We start from the raw sequence: 16,212 nt of genomic DNA, 5'->3' as shown, positions 1-16,212 counted from the left end.
GCTCTGCACCTAAACATGGGTGTGGGGAGCACTGGAGGGTGATTATCCGGGTTCCTCCTCTTTGTCCCATCCCCTCAGGTGTCTAACTGCTTTAAAATCCACCAGGATCAAGCTCACACCAAGAGTTTCCTTTGCCATCCTGTTTTTCCACGTGAGCGAACGGTGGTGTTGGCACATGGAGCCATTGGAAGGGCTTAGGGAGGGGGGAGGCAGCAAATTCTCAGGGATTTTGGGATCTTAAATCAAGGCTGGATGTCTCTCCCTAGGAGATGATGCTGTGGCTCCACCAGGGAGTGCCTGGAGCGTGCAGGAGAGGGTGGCAGTGGGCAGGGGGTGAGCCCAGCTGCTCCAGGGGATTCCGTCTGGCCCCGAGGCTGAACATGGAATCACAGACACGGCCCCTTCCCTGCCAAAAGCAGCTTTAATTCGGTGAGTGAGTGCAAAGGAGAGCTTTCCACAGAGTTCTTTCATTCCTATAGACTGGTGGAGTTTCAGATTTTTTTTTTTTTTTTTTCCTCCCAACTTGGTGCAGCCTCCAAGTTTCCCTGTGAAAATTCCATGCTGGGATGGTTTTGTCTGTGAGTTACCTTGTGCAGACTGCCCAGGTGCAGTCCCCTCCTTAAAGGGGTTCTGACCTTTTCCTGCCTGGGACAGGGGTGAGTTTCCTACTCCCACTTTAAGAAACTCACATCCACTGTGGATTTGCCCTTTGTGGGCAAGGCATGAGGGAGAGAGACTGTGAGACAGAATTTACAGGGAGTTAAACTCTTGGAGTTTCCATCTCTTCCCCGTCCAGGTGGTTCTAAGCATCGTCTCTCCTGGCAGTGGAAATCAAATCCCCTTGATTTCAGAATGCTCCCACCTTCCCCTGCCCCATTTTCCAAGCCTTCCCTTGCCATCTGGGAAAGAGGGCTCGAAGCCACCCTGCAATGAAACCTTACCCTGCCTCTTTTTCCAGCCTGTCTGACAGAACAAGTCAGCTGTGGGCCTCAGCCCCAGCTTTAAACAACCCCCCAATCCAGCAGGTCAGGCCATTTTAGCATCTGTACCTTTTATTTGTAGCAGACTGTTAATAATTAAGTGATGCCTTTCATACAGACATTTACAATAATTTAACCTTGCCCTTGCTGTGTAATTTATTCTTCGCAGAAGCCAATAAAAATAAAGGCCCCATATTTCGTCCCCCTCGCTCATTCTCCATCCATATATATAAATATATACACACACATCCAGCCAGGAGAGTGTAATAGGTTTCACATATTGTTCCATAGGTATCATTAGGGTACCAGAGCCAAGTGTCTCAGTTCATATGACTCTTTATAGGTGCCTTATAATCCACATAAAATTGAGTTTATGTTTCCTTTCCATCTGCTGATTCTAAAACAAGATGAGGAAGGGTTTTCTCGCTCTTTTTCTCTGTTTTTTTTTTCCTTCTTCACTCCGGTCCTCACTGCATCAAACTCAAAATTTAAAGAGGAACCAGCAATCTCCAAACTGGGCATCCATTGTTATCCATCTTTGGTGATGCCTTATCTCTGACCATGATAAGCATTAAAGGCTCCAGAAAAAAGGTTGGAGCAGAGACAAATATCAAACCTCCTGCCCAGGGAGGAAAGCCCTTCCCAAGTTTGCCATGGAGTCATCTTTCCTGTTTCTAAATCCACAGAACAGAACCCAGCAGGTAGGTGGAATAGGAGCAAGGGAAGGGACTAAAACCTGAGATTTATTCCTTCTCCCAAAAAACAACCAAAAAAAAAAAAAAAGAAAGAAAACCAAAAGGAGAGGGAAAAAAAAAAGCACAGGACAGGGAAAAAACGAGCCAGAGCTCAAAGTATTGGCTGCACTTCCACAGCAAGTCCTAAAGAGGCTGCACAGAGAAACAAAAGAAAAATATTTTCCCCTAAAGAAACATTGGTAAAAACACATTTATTAAAGCCCCAAAAATTCCGTAGCACTTCAGAGCCCCGGTGCTCTGGAGAGTGCTGGGCTGAGCACGGGGCCTGCCCTGCAGGGCCTCCCAGTCTGCCCAGTCCAGCCCAGCCAGGGCCACCAGCACAGCACAGCTTGGCCTGATCCTTGTGGAAGAGGGCCTAGAGCCTCAGCTGGGCTCTTCCTGCACTCCAAAAATCCCCTTTCATGTCCTTCCTGTGGTCTAACCCACTCTTAAATCCTCTGCTTTAGTTATTCCAGCTTTTCCAGGGGAACCGTGCTGTGGGACAGGGCTTGGAGCAGGCTGGAATGGTGGAAGGTGTCCCTGTCCATGGCAAGGGATGGAATGAGATTTAAGGGATTTAAGTCCCTTCCAACCCAAACCAAACTGGGATTTTGTGTTGGAAGGGCCTGGAACTTCTGTGGCACACAGGGGACCTTTCCCCCCGTCAGGCCAGGATATGGAAGGTGTCCCTGTCCATGGCAGGGCATGGAATGAGATTTAAGGGATTTAAGGATTTAAGGTCCCTTCCAACCCAAACCAAACTGGGATTTCGTGTTGAAGAAGCCTGGAACCTCTGTGGCACACAGGGGACCTTTCCCCCCGGCAGGCTGGGATATGGAAGGTGTCCCTGTCCATGGCAGGGCATGGAATGAGATTTAAGAGATTTAAGGTCCCTTCCAACCCAAACCAAACTGGGATTTCGTGTTGGAGGGCCTGCAACCTCTGTGGCACACAGGGGACCTGTTTCCCCTGGTAACACTGCAAAAATTTCCCATTCCATCCCAACCACAACTTTTTTTTTTCCCCCTGGATCCTCTGGAGCAGCAGCTCCATGAAATCCCCCTCCCGTTGTTCCTGGGGCTGTTTTCCAGCAGGAGGACAGGGAAGGACAAGCCAGACCCCGATCCCCGGCAGGGCTGGCTCAAAACCGCTCCGTGCTCCCCGTGAGGTGATGGAAAACTTTCCCCAGCATCAGGTGTGAGTGTGAGCAGCTCCAGTCCCACCCCGAGCAAGTGTTATAAACACACAGGCACAATCTAAATATTTATGGCACATGAAATCTCCCGTCTGCTGTTGCTCAGCGCCCAGAGCCGAGGAGGGAGGGGGAGTTAAGAGGTGATTATTGTGAGGGGCCTGTAAACCCAAAATGTGGGATAGAGCTGAGGCCAGTGCCCTGGAATGGGCACTGCTCCGGGGCCAGGTGTCAGCTCAGCTCCCTGACAAGGATCTGAGGGGTTTGTCACCGCTGGGTCTGGCTTCCATGGGGAAACAGCAGATGGAAAACACGGCGCTGGCTTTGAGGGCTCCTTTTCCTCTCTAGCACCTCCTGAGAGAGCGGCTGCTCCAGCTCGTAAAACCTTCCTGGGGCTGGGAAGGAGGAGCAGAGCACGCCGGGCAATTATTTCCCTGGCCTGGAGAAAAATTATGATAGAATTTGTTTTCTTATTCGTGCTATTTTTGCTCGGATCTCTGGGGGTTTTGTTAAAGGTTGAAATAAAAATTTCAAAAAAAAAAAAAGAAAAAAGAGAAAAAAAAACCCAATGAAAACACAAGACAACAGAAGGAGAGAGGCAGGCTGGGGAGTTCCATGTGTTTCTGGAACAATTGCCCATTGATCCAGCCTGGAAAGTGCTGAGTATCTGGAGGTGATAGGACTGTCTTGGCAGCAAGAAGCAGAGCTGCTTTAGGAAAAATGCTCCACTTAGCAAAGTTTGGGGAGCTGGTATTGCCCAAAAAGGCTACACCAACACAAATCCTGCCCATGCTGCTCTTTGGGCTCACACCAAACTCCCCCAGGCCACCACAGAGAGCTGCCAAGGTGAATGATGCCCACAGCAAATCCTTCCTCCCCTCCTGGGAGCTGCTGCTGATGATCACCCTTCCTGGCGAGTGATTCCCATCAGGAAGGGTGACACCACATGGGACAATGGGATTTCAGCTCCTGGTGGCTTTGGTTCCAGGAGAGCAGCACGTGGGCATTCGTGCACTGCTCTGCTCCCCAGGGAGTGTGGGCAGCTGAGTCCCAAAGCCAGTTTAACTCACTGGTGGAGCAGAAGGCTTTGATGCTTTTTCTCAGTGACTCCCAAGGCCAAATGATAAAATCCAGGCAATTTCAGCTCTGTCTGGGAATTTGTAGAGAGTCCCACCTTGGTTTGTGTAGGTGATGTGAGCACAGGCCGCAGACAGGGCCAGCAGGACACGTGTGGGTCCCTCTGGGGTGAGCTCCACCAACCAAAACCTCGTTTCTCCAAAACACAGCTTTGTTTTTTATCCCAGCCCTACTCTGCAAAGCCACCCTCAACTTCAAGGAAGCCCTCAGGGCCTCCAGGGGCTGCCAAAGGAGAGCAAACACAGCAACTTCCACATCCCCTGGAGCCGGGCATGGATGGCTCCGGAGAGACTGCAGAGAACCCGGCCCAGCACAGCCAGGGCACGCTGGGCTTGGCACACCCAGGGCACCCCGGGCTTGGCACACCTGGGGCACGCTGGGCTTGGCACACCTGGCTGGTTTTGGCATTCCTGGCTCGTGTTTACACCCACACCCAGAGCGGCGCCAGCCCCGCGCCCCGGCCATGCAGGCCTGGCTGGGCCGGGCTTCCCCAGCACAGCCCCGCTGAGGAATTCTGCTCCCAGGAGGCTGGGAGAGTTTCCTACAGGGAAAAAAAAAGCAGTCTGCCCTTGGGAAAGGTGCTGGGTTTGTGTTTTAAACGTGCAGAGTTGGATATCACCTCCCATGGCCTAGCACACGTTCGTCCCTGGGACTCGGGGGCTCACTGGGGTCAGTGAGACAAGGGGCAGCTTTGGAATTCTTCCCGTTCCCCACTTCCCTGATCTCTCATTTAAACCTCTCCTATCCCTCAACAAAGCACATTCCTCCAGGAACAACAGCCCAGCCAAAGGTAAAGCTACTGTGGATGTCCAGGAGCCTCCAGGCTACACCACGTCTGAGCTCAAGCCTCCAAAAAAGCCAAACCCCTCCAGCTCAAAGTAATAGACACATCTGCCAACAGCTTCTTTTAATTTTTTGGAACCACTCACTAGATTACTTCATTGCCAAGAAAAAGAAGAGATATTTATGATAGCAACTGGAAAGCTTGAAATTCCAAGTCAGATCCTCGGTGGTGTAAACTGAGGCTGCTCCAGTGAGTCAGGGGGCCACTGCCAATTCACACAGGTTGAAGTGGCTCTCTGCTCTTATCTCCTGGCTCCCCAGCTCGCAGGGACAATTAGAGGCAGCTCAGGCAGGCACTCCATGAATCTCTGCCACTCTCTGCTCTGAAGTCATCCCCTTGGAAAAGAAAGAGGAGGGCAAAAACGCAGGAGTGAAAGCAGACATTTGCTCCTGCCTTGAACTCGGAGCTTCAGCAGGAAAAGCAAAAGCTGGAGGGACACAGAACACCTGCTGAGAGTGTCCAGTAATTTCCTTGAATGTTATAAATCAGGGGGAAATATGTGGTTTTAGTTTGAAATAGGTTTAGTTTGTGGGTATTAAAAGCAGGTAAGGCAGGGAGAGGTTTCAGTAGCAAAGGAGCACAAGGAAGCTCTGGAGACACAGAAACCCTGAGCAGGTGCCTGGGTTTCTGGAACATTCAGCAGGTGCTGATGTGCAGCTCAGTGAATCCCAGACTTTCCTGTCCTGAAAAATGTTCTTTCCATCCAAAAAACCTTTCCTGGGGTGGTTTGGTTTTGAATCAGGGGCTGGTGTGACACGGGGTGGGTGGGGTGGTGTCACTCACCTGGGCTGTGTGTGAGGAGACATCTCTGTGGTTAATCAGGGGTTAAATAATGGATTTTTGGAATTTAAAAAACCCAGATTTTGGTCAACAGGAAAAGAAAATACAAGCTGAAGTGTGCACCAAACACACACCAGACTTAACCTGGGAGTAACTTTACTCATGGTAACAGTTCCCCTTGTCTTAAACTTCACACTGGTGAAGTGATGGAGACTCCTGCAGGACCCTACAGAGCATTCAAAAAATTGTCATTAAAAATTTAATTTTTTAATGTCTTTAAAAGCCCCACAAACCAGCAATGAGCTCCTGTCACCCTGGGACAGGGGTTTGCACCCTTTGTTAGATCTGAATTAAATCTCAGGATGGAATTTCATGGCCAGCCCTGAAAAGGGAGTTTATAAAGGACAATCTGAATTATAAGGCCACGAATGGCAGCACCTGAATCACCTCATTAAAGCCACCAGTCCCTCCCAGCAAAGGCTGCTGGAGCCACTGGGCAGGTGGAAGGATCCTCAATGGCTTCAGGGATCTTGGGATCAGGCCCAGATTTTCTGTGGATTTCAACTATTTTATAGCCTTTCAATCCTTACTCAGCCAGGTATTTTAAAATATGCTAAATATCTGCCATTTCCTTATCCCAAATTCCAGATTTTGCCTGGGTGTAACTGTTGTGCCAACTGGGTACTGGATGAGTTCCTTGAAGAGGTTTTTCCTTGAATTTGGGATGGGATTTTCCTGTGATTTTGGTGACACTTTGATTCCTTTAAAGCACTCATCCCCTTTTGTTCCAGCCCACACTGACACTGCAGTGTGGGGATTTTAATTGTGGGGGATAAAAAAAAAACCCTTTCTAGTTATTTGGGGTTTCATTTTCATTTTCTCAGGAAGAAAAGACACAGAAAAAAAATAATAAAGAGAAAATAGAAGGTTGAAAATGATTGGGTTTAGGGGGAAAATTTATTTTTGGCATTGAAATGAGGAAAAGCATCAGGGTTAGGGAAAAAAACTGAACTGAGCTCTGAAACTTTACCTTCCTTTAATTATCCAGGTGACATTTCAGACATTTAGTCTGATTTTTTTTTGTTGTTTTACATCTGCATATTGAAAACACCCTTTTAAAAACACTTTCAAAAAAAAAAAAACCCAGCTGCTCCCGAACATTTATTTAGCAAAAAGTAAATCTTATAAAAATTCAATTGCAAAGTAGTTAAGGTATTTGAATTTTATATATATATATTATATATATATATATATATATTTTTTTTTTTTTAAGGAAAGAAGAATCCCAAGAAAGAAAGTATTTGATGGCTAATAATCTCATTTCAATATAATAGGACCTTTCTTTTGCAAAGAGCAAGACAGGTTAAAAGATATAATTATGACTTTGCAAACTCTCCCAAGTGCTACGAGATCATCTGACAGTTCTGATCCCGGGCTCAGCTCTCAGAGGGGAAAAGTCTTTGTCTAGTTCGAGAGTTAAAGAGACAGGATCCCTATTCCACCCTCTGCCTACATTGCAATTTAACTGTCAAAAAAATCCAAGCTGCAAAATTGTCTTATTCCAACACAGCACAAGGAAAGAGAGAGAGGTTTGAGACTGACCTGTCAAACGCACCCTCTTTAAAAATGTATAATATATTTTAAACATTTTTTTCCAGAGGTACTTAAAGGTTAAAGATGTGCCAAAGAAGGAGGATGGATCTTTTTTTTCTTCTCCCCCTTTTCACTGAAGCTTTTTAAAACAATTAAAACCAAAAAAAAAAAAAAAAAAAAAAAAGGAGAGGGAGAAAAAAAAATTTGAAATTAGGGATCATCAGTGTAAAAAATCCCCTGAAGATCAAAAGGAACACATTAGAATCACATTAATTCTGATTTAAAAAAAAAAAAAAGAAGAAAAAAAAAGAGAGAATAAATCCCCTCTTTCAATGAGAAGAGAAACTTGGAGGACATTAAAATGGTGTTTCCATTGTCAGGATGTGCAGGAAGGTGGAGCAGAGTGTCAGGGAGAGATGGAGCCACGGGCAGAGCTGGAGCCTGGTGACACTCCAGGATATTCCTGGGCTTTTTAAAGCTTGGCTTTTTTCGTGTTTCAAAAGAGGGAAAGAAGGAGAGGAAAATATTTTTCCCAAGTAACCAAACAAAAGGAGCCATTTCCACGGGGGGGTTTCCAAGGAGCCACAAACAAACAATTCCCAGGCATTTTTTGACCAAATATAGATGGCAAAGAGCAGCTGGACATGGCCTGAGGCTCGTCCGTGGTGCCACCACCCGGGCACGTGGCCGTGTCCCCACACACCCCCTGTCACTCCACAGGGACACAGGGGCTGGGAGCAGAGCCTGGGAGCTGCAGGAATGCCAGGCTGGCACCTGGGAGCACAGGATTTGGGTGTTTGTGGAATCACAGGATGGGTTGGGTTGGGGAGACCTTGAAAATCATTTTATCCCACCCCCTGCCATGGGCAGGGACACTGCCACCATGCCAGGCTGCTCCAAGCCCCGTCCAGCCTGGCCTTGGGCACTTCCAGGGATCCAGGGGCAGCCACAGCTTCCATGGACAGCCTGTGCCAGGGCCTCACTGTAAAAAAATTCCCATTATTCATCCTGCTGCAAGTTCCCCACAGATCAGGAGTGGATTCCCATGGGACTGTGATTTCCCACCTGACAGAAACCAAGTGGGAGCATGTTCAGGTCCATGACCCACCTCAGCAAACTGGAACTGGAGCTGGGATCTCTCAGCCCTGCAGAGTTTTTGGAGTCTTTATCTGCTGCTTGTCCAAGGAGCCAGGTGGGTTTTCCTCCCTCCTAAACTGGGATCTGCTCCTTGCCAGCCATGCCTTGAGGGTTGGGTGACAGATTGGTGGCTTTGGGACAAAAGGCTCATGAAATAACATCTCTCCCTGTCCCAGCTGGCATTGGAGGTCATTCCCATAAGGGTTCCTCTCCAGGCCCCCCAGCCCACCAGGAAAAAATGGGAATCTCATCCAGGCTCTCAGCTGATCCTTCCAACCAAAGGCTGTGTGAAAGTCACAAACTAAAATCTATTTAGGACTGAGGGCCAGTTGGGGATTTTCCCAAATTATTGATGATCAAATAGTCCCAATCCAGCAGCACCTGCAGACTTGTATCACCTGCACAGCTGGGCTGATGTTTCAGGCTTTAAAGAGCTTGGAAACAGCCCCTGATTTCCTTGGATTTATACAAACACCATGGGCACACCCAGAAAATCCACCCTGAATGGTATCAGCACAATCCAAGATAACCTGGCACCAGCCTGATAAGGGGCAGGAAAATCAACCCACCCCTGTGCCAAATTCCTGCCTTTCCAGCCCTCCTCATCCTGAGTTTCCAGGTGGGTGGGGAAATCGAGGAGTTTTGCAGCAGCAAAAATGTCAGATATGGAACTTGGGAACAGGGGAAATTGTGTGCTTGTCTTCCATATTTAATAGATATCAACGTCTGCTGGGCTGGGGGTGACCAAACTGAAAGAAAAATTAAAAAACAGGGATGGGGACCTCCTTAAAGCATCTTGGCAGATGGATTTGTCCCTGGTGCCACACTGGGAAGTGTCACAGCCCTGGCTGCCTGGGACCCGCAGGGTGACAGGGCTTTGGGGATTCTCACTGACAGTGGAAGCCAAACTGGACTCCTGCCCCAGGAATGCTGCCAGATTCCTGCTCTGAAAGGAATGATAAACCTCTGGGATGCTGCTTCTCTGACTGTGCACAGCCAGGGGTGAGTCTGGGATCAGAGCTCCTCATTAAATGGCTCCAGTCCTGCTTCCCTTCCATCAGAGGGGTTTTCCCTGAGGAGCTGGCCCAGGACCCAGCAGTGACACCAAGGTGTGCTCCTGATGGGCCATCCCAAGGCTCCAGGAGCTCTTCCTCTCATGGATGTCTTCCCAAGGAGACAACAAAGCCTTTCCCATCCTTTCCATCCCAAATTCTCCTCGCTTTGCCTCAGCCTTTCCAGGGATGAGGTGGTGATGGGGCTTTCCCTGGTGCAACCAGGAGCAGAATCTGGATCTCCTTGGAAAAATCCTTGTGCCAAAGCTGAATTCCTTGTGGAAAGCTGCCAGGATTCTGCCCACAGATGAACCCAAACTCATCTGCTTTGTACAACTTCCTCTTGATCCAACCCATTTTCCAGCTCATCTTGCCTTGTTTGGGATGAGTTTGGAAGGATTTGTCCCTCTCTGTCAGGGACAGGCTGGCTGTGACAGCACCAAGGGGGCTGCAGGTGTTGGGAGGGAATTCCAGCAGTGAAAATCATGGATGTAGCTCCGAGGAGACAGGGACAGTGGGGAGTGAGACACTGAGAGTGTCACCTGGTGAGAGGACAGCGTGTGACAAAGGGGACACGGTGATTCCAGGAACACCCATCCAAAGGGGAAAGGGAATCAGCAGCAGAAACCCCAAGAAGTCACAGATAAACCCATCCACGTGTGGATTTATCCTGTTAAAAATCACAGAATGGCTGATCCAAGCCATGGGGAGCACCAGCAGCTTTTCCAGGGTTTTCTCAGGAGGGGGATTCTGCAGGGGGTGTGAGGCTGGTGGTGCCAGTGCCACCCTGTCCTGGGTGTCCCCAACACTGGAGTGGAGCAGCCCCGGGCTGGGCAGGGCTCTGGCACCATCCCTGTCCCCAGCTGGGCCCCCCTCAGTGCTCAGCTCTGGTTTGGTTTGATTGATTTTGTAATTGCTCCTTTAATTGAACAGTTACAGCAACACTACCAGGGAAAGGTTCCAGGGCTGGGAGGGGAGGTGGGAGGGTGTGGGGGTGGAAGGGGAATTGGAGCTGGGGAAAGAGCAAAATGGGTTTTTCCCTGTTTCTCCAGATGAAAACACAGGGAAGAGGCAGGGGATGAGTTCCCTTCAGCAGGAGCTGAGGAGGAGGAGAGCCGAAAACAATAAATTACAGGAGGAGAAGAAGAAAAATGAGAAGTGGGTTGAAAAGTGTGGCAGGGCCAGAGGGTCCCAGGGACTGCTCAGCCTCCAACTGACATCAGCTTCCTGAGGGCTGGGAGTGCTGGAGGAGGAAAATGGGCCACCGAGAAGGAAAGAGGGGAAGCTGGGAGGGGGAACCAGCAGGGCAAGGTGGGAAAAGGTCTCAGTAAAACGTGCAGGAGCAACGTGGGGAGGAAGGGAAAAGGAAGGGAAAGGCATCCCTGTGTCAGAGGAGCTGCAGAGAGAGGAGTGGGGAAGGAGAAAAGGTGAGATCAGGGCTGTGCTGCAGAGGGATTTCTGACAGGGAAAGGACAGTGGGACAATGGGACAGAGGGACATGGGGTATTGGGAAGGGATTGTTCCCTGTGAGGGTGGGCAGGCCCTGGCACAGAATTCCCAGGGAAACTGTGGCTGCCCCATCCCTGGAAGGGTCCAAGGCCAGGCTGGACGGGGTTTGGAGCACCCTGGGGTGGTGGAAGTGTCTCTGCCATGGCAGGAGGTGGCACTGGGTGATCTTTGAGGTCCCCCAAACCCAAACTATTCCACGATTCCACAACGGACTCCCTGTGTAAACCCACGATGTGCCACAGCTCTGAGCCCTGCTGTGGCACTGCCAGCAGCACTGCCAGCCCCTGGCTGGGGTGAGTGTGAGCCAGGAGCTCACCAGGAGCGTGTCAGGAAAAGGACAGGAGAATCCAGACGGGGTCAGGGGGGAAGGTGCACGCAGAGGCCACGGTGCAGCTCCACAGTGAAGCAGCTCAGGTTTCAGGAGAGCCTGGAGCCGGGGCTGCAGGGGGACAGGAGGTGGGCTCTGCATTCCCTGGCAGGCAGCACAAGGCAGGTTTAAAGAATATCCTTCCATTTAGGAATTTGTTTATTATTCTTAACTGAGCAGCTCAGACAGGCAGCACGGCATCCACGCTGGCTGCCCAGGAAGGCAGGGAAGGGAGGGACAGGAAGGCACATTTCCACACTGGGGGCAAAGGGATTTGTGCCCTGCTGGGGGAGGGAAGGGGGCAAAAAGCTTTGCCAGCTCTTTAGGAGAAGTGTGGAAGAGACTCAGCATTGGGATGTCGGGGGAGGGTGCTGGGGTCCAGCCAAGTGCCCAAAGGGATCAGAGCTGAGCTCCTGTCCCCAAACCCAGCAGCCCCTTTGGGGTGGCTGCTCCTCTGACACTTCAGACCTTGAGACTTTCATCTGAAATTCCTCAGACCTTGGAGCAGAGACTGAGAAGAGTTTTCTAGGGAGGAGGGAGAAGTGATCTCCCTGCTGTTAAAATCCACTCATTCTGTGAGGAGTCACGAGGCACCAGGACATTCGTGATCACAGAAATCCCCTCCCCTGGCAGGTGTGCCCATACTGGGGGGTCAGGGCACATCTCCCAGCTCTGCATTTTGGATTTCTGGACCATCTGGAATGCCTTCAGCTGCTGCAGGGATGGCCAAGAACACGACAACCCAGGCCAGGTTGGACATTTCTCCTGGTGAGGGTGGTGAGGCCCTGGCACAGGATGCCCAGAGAAGCTGTGGCTGCCCCATCCCTGGAAAGGTCCAAGGCCAGACTGGAGCAGACTGGGAGTGTGGGAGGCACAGGGTGGAAGTGGAAAAGCTGTTTTTCAGCCCAAATCTTCCAATATCCCTGACCCTGGTGCTGCAGATTTGGGTGCTGGACACCCACCCTGGTGTGAGCACCAGCAGGACAGCAAGGGAAGGAAGGAGAGCCTGCCCTCCCCCAGTGCCCTGCGTGCTGGAGATGAGGGTGAGGAAGGTCATTCAGGATAAATCAGGGAGGGAAGTGGAGTGGGAGCCTGGGGATGCCAGGGAGCTCTCAGCAGTGGGAGGTGGTGGCGGAGGAACGGCTGATGAGAACGGGAATGCCACACGTGGGGGAGCAGAAAATCCCAGGAATGGAAGCAGGGAAACGGTGGCAGCCAGAACAGGAGGCAGGAAAGGTCCCTCATCCTGGCCATAAGCAGGGCTGGTGTTAACTCCCGGGATTATCCTGCCCCGGAGGCAGGAGGGCTCCACTCCTCTGACAGGAAACCCTGCTGGAACCTCGCTGGTGCTCGCTGCAGAATGTCTCACTGCTGCTAGAAATTCATTCCCCAGCCCTGGAACACTCCTGGGAGCAGAGCAGCGGGGGGGGGCTCCCACCTGGCCCCCCCAGCAGGGAGCAGAGAGCTGCCTGTCATCCCCTGCCAGCCCCCAGCCCGCCTTTCACCACCTCCCCTGCCACCTCTCCCCTCTCTCCTCCCTTTTGCTCCCATTCTCCACTTTCCTTTCATCCCTTTCTTTTCCTCTTGCCGTGCCTCTCCTGCCTCCAGGCCTCCCAGACTCATCTCACCTGTGCCCCATCAGCAGAGCTCAGCACTTTCTCCTGTGGCTCAGGCCAAGCCTCCAAAAGCCTTCAGTGGTCAGTCCTCCCCCAGCCCTCTCTGGACAGTCTCCCTCTCTCCCTGCTCCCTTCCCCCTCCTCTTTCCCTCCCTCCCATAATATTTTCCATATGAAGAAGCCTTCCTGAAGCCTCACACTGCCCTCTTGGCGAGTCTGAGGCGGGTTAGAGGAGACCCTGGGAGCCTTTAATCCTCTCTCTCTCTTGCTTTCATCCTCAGCCACAGCTGGACGCCCCATTGATGTGGAACAGACCAAACACCAGGCCCCTCACTAAGCTGCTGCTGTGGGGCCTCTCCTCCTCCTCCTCAGGAGCCTTGAGCCCGTGTCCAGCTCCTGAGCAGGGTCCAATGTGTCCAGCAGCCCCTCCACACCCAGCCTGGGGGTCCCAGCTTCCCCCTCTCACTGCCTCTGCCCCTTCCTGAGCCATCTTTTAGCACTTTTATTCTGAGTCTCCCTCCTGCCATCATCCCCCTTTCCCAGGGTGGTTTGGGATCGATTCCCCCCAGCCCCTGCAGAGCTGGGTGAGGGTGAGAGGCTGCTCTGGGTTGATGCAACTCGTGGTTATGTGCCAGGCAGGGCCTGGTGGGCTCCACCAGCTGAGCACTCAGGTGTTGAGTCTGCAGCTGGCTCAGAGTTTTGGGGAGAAGCGTTTTTTAAAGCCTGCTGCAGGTGAGGCAGGAGTATCTTGGAATTGTGCAATGGTTTGGGTTGGAAGGGATGTGAAAGATCACCCAGTGCCACAGACACTGTGACAGGGATCCCTGGGGGTGTCCCAGGCCACGCTGGACAGGGCTTGGAGCTACCTGGGCTGTGGGAGGGGTCCCTGCCCTGGCAGGGTGGCACTGGGGGCTGTGTCAGGGGCCCCAGGGTGGCACTGGGGGCTCAGCTTGGTCCCAGGGTGGCACTGGGGGCTGTGACAGAGGACCCAGGGTGGCACTGGGAGCTGTGTCAGGGTCTCGGGGTGGCACTGGGAGCTGTGTCAGGGGTCCCAGGTGGCACTGGGAGCTGTGTCAGGGTTCGCAGGGTGGTACTGGTGGTGGCACCGGGGACTCGCCGGTGTCACCGGGGCTGATTCCTGAGCCTCCCCCGCCCCCTGGCGGCCCCGCTCCGCCGCTGCAGCCCCCTCTGCTCCAAAAACCAAAAAAAACCCCCCAAAAACCCCAAATCCCCGATATTTTCAGACAAGTCTAACCCAGAGAAGCTTCTGTGGGTGTGACAGCAGCCAGAGTCAATCAGCTGCAGTTCCAGGGTTTCCTGGAAGGCAGCAGAAAGGGGTTGGCTCCATCCTTAAGCTCCAAAGGAACTTTGGGGAATCCAAGAAGACAGGGAAGAGGTGGATTGATAACAGAGTTCTGAGAAAGGGGGAGAAAATGATCCGAGTTGTCAGGAACACAGCTGAGGAGGGAAAAATCAAAATATTTGGGATGCAACTGTCTGGAGTCAGTCTGGAGGGGAAGGACTGAGGGGAGGAATGGAGAATGGGAATGATCTGATCTCCGAGGTCACAGTGGATGCAAAGGCATTAAAGTGGAGCAAGGCATCAAAGAGCAGGGGGAGGCAGAGCTGGGAGGAGTGTTCAGATGGGGCTGGTGCAGCACTGGAACAGGAGAATGCTGCAACCTCAACTGCTTAAAGAGATCTTTAGAAATGCCGTGGACAGGCCTGATCCTGCTGTGTCACTGGGCTGGATGAAGTGACCTCCTGAGACAGCATTCATCTTCTTCCCTGTGATTCTAGAATTAAAATCACATTGATCCTCTGCCAGAGATGCAGCAAAAGGCCCAACTTCATTCCATTCCTGCTGCTCCAAGATGCCAGGCCCTGGATGGGCATCTCCTCATGACCTGTCCTTCCCCACAGAGCCTCTCCCCTGGGGCAGGACCTCCCACAGATGCAGCAAATGCTGTGGGAAGGGCTGAGGAGCAGCTCTTGGCTCAGTTTGGAGGCAACCAGTTGCAGCAAGTGAACTAATTGCAGACTCCTGGGATTTGTTCACCAGAGCCCGAGCGTGTTCCCCCTTCTCGTTACCGAGCATCAAGTGCCTGATGAGAGAGGGATTTGGGGACAAGACAATGCAGAGATATCTAGCACAAAATGATTAGCCAGAATGTATTGTTAATAAGCTGCTTATTCACATAATTGGAAATTCTTTGCAGCTGGGGTGTCAGTGGAGTCTGAGTGTGCTGCTCTGCTGGAGCGGGGCAGGTACCGGCCCTAGGGACGCTGTGCTGGCACAGCAGCTCCTGCTCTGCTCCCTGCTCTGCTCTTCCTTCAAGGGCAGGAAGGACACAGGGAGGTGAGGAAGAGGCAGAAAGGCTCAGCCAAGCCCTGCTGATGAGGGACACGGTTGCCAGTGTGGGTGTCTTGGAGCAGGGTAAAGCACAGGCCTTCTCCAGCATCCTTACAGCACCCAGAGAGAGAAAGGCTGGGTGTTGGGGAAGATGAAACAGAAAAGCCTTATAAATATGATTGTCTGGCAAAAGATTTTGAGAATATGGGAACTCTAAGCGAGATTGAAATGAAAGCAAGCTTTGAGATACCTCAGTTACTGAACAACTGAAAACAATGGTGTGGCTGGCTGAAGGTAATCCCCTTTGGATGGAACAGCACCCTCTGCTTGCAGACAGCTCCAAGGGGCAGAGCAGACCCTGCTGGCCTGGCAGAAGGGCCCAAAGAGGAGTTTTTAGGGTTTAAAATGTAACACAGTGTGGTAATGTAATGATTCTTATAGACTGTGTGTAAATGCTGTAGGATTTGTATCTTGGGCTAGATTGGTTAGTGAGAATTAGAGCATTCAGCACAGAAGAAGATTTATTGTATTGTAACAGGAACCTCGCTCTCTTACTCACCCTCTCATCCTCTTTACCACTCTTTCCTCTCAGCCTGCTCTGAGCTGTGCCTGGCAGCTCCCAGCAGGGCCCTGCTCCCAGGCTCTTTGCCATAAACCCCAAGTTCCAAGCCCTGGCTTCGAGATCTCTCCTCTCCATCTGTCCTGCCCCCCGATGCTCCTACAGCCAGGGAAGCGTGGCCTCGAGGCAGAGAAGACCTGACACTGCTCCTGCTTCCCAGAGCAGCTGTTTGGGACAGAAGCAGCTGTGGAAGTTCATGAGGGAGCCCCCCAGAGCTGGGGCAGCTGTCCCCAGAGGGGACTGTGGTTGTGGGATGCACACCCAGCAGCTCCAGGACTCACCTGGAGGATCGCACAGGA

Source organism: Haemorhous mexicanus, chromosome 25 (genome assembly GCF_027477595.1).
Source record: "Haemorhous mexicanus isolate bHaeMex1 chromosome 25, bHaeMex1.pri, whole genome shotgun sequence".
Lineage (NCBI taxonomy): Eukaryota > Metazoa > Chordata > Aves > Passeriformes > Fringillidae > Haemorhous > Haemorhous mexicanus.
This window is presented reverse-complemented; position numbering follows the sequence as displayed.